The sequence below is a fragment of the Cibotium barometz genome, chromosome 37 (assembly GCF_041138505.1).
Source record: "Cibotium barometz isolate CiBa-2024 chromosome 37, ASM4113850v1, whole genome shotgun sequence".
NCBI classification, from domain to species: domain Eukaryota; kingdom Viridiplantae; phylum Streptophyta; class Polypodiopsida; order Cyatheales; family Cibotiaceae; genus Cibotium; species Cibotium barometz.
Genome location: NC_141082.1, coordinates 38,585,711 through 38,586,132, shown reverse-complemented (window position 1 = coordinate 38,586,132; position 422 = coordinate 38,585,711).

The following is a 422-nucleotide window of genomic DNA, read 5'->3' as shown; positions in this document are numbered from 1 at the left end:
AATCTCTTTTTGGATGTGTTTCAAGGAGGGTTAGGGTGAGCCATAACAACCTGGAACTAGGCCAATTGAAAACATCATGGGTCTTCATAGGATCTAAAGTCAACCCTTCCCTTGACTTGGGAGTTGCGAAGAAGGTACATTTTCTCTTCCTTACATACAATTTATGCTTCCTTAGAGTGTCTAGAACCTTTCTCACATGCATCTCATACTTCTGTTCATCCTTAGAATACACCAACATATCATCAAAGAACATGAGCACAAAATCATCTAACTCCTTTCAAAATATATCAGACATCAATTTTTTAAAAGTATCTGAAGTATTAGTTAACCCATAAGACATCACCTTGAATTCATAAATATCATTATAGGAATTAAAAGTAGTTTTTAGAATGTCATGCTCTCAAATCCTGATTTGATAGTAC